The sequence below is a fragment of the Erithacus rubecula genome (genome assembly GCF_903797595.1).
Source record: "Erithacus rubecula genome assembly, chromosome: 20".
Taxonomy (NCBI): domain Eukaryota; kingdom Metazoa; phylum Chordata; class Aves; order Passeriformes; family Muscicapidae; genus Erithacus; species Erithacus rubecula.
The window spans coordinates 9,378,587-9,378,996 of NC_136672.1; positions in this window are offsets into that span (position 1 = coordinate 9,378,587).

A 410-nucleotide genomic window follows, 5' to 3' on the forward strand; every position below is an offset into this window, starting at 1 on the left:
GGCGGCGCCACCGCCGCGCGCCGCAGCCAATCAGCGCCCGCCGTCCCGAGCGCATTTGCATGAAGGGCTGGGGCGGCCGCATGGGGGCGCTCGAGGGAGAGCGCGGAGGGAATGGAATGGAATGGAATGGAATGGAATGGAATGGAATGGAATGGAATGGAATGGAATGGAATGGAATGAAGTGGAATGGAATGGAATGGAATGGAATGGAATGGAATGGAATGGAATGGAATGGAATGGAATGGAATTGAATGGAATGGAATGGAATGGAATGGAATGGAATGGAATGGAATGGAATGGAATGGAATGGAATGGAATGGAATGGAATGGAATGGAATGGAATGGAATGGAATGGAATGGAATGGAATGGGATGGGATGGGATGGGATGGGATGGGATGGAATGGAATGG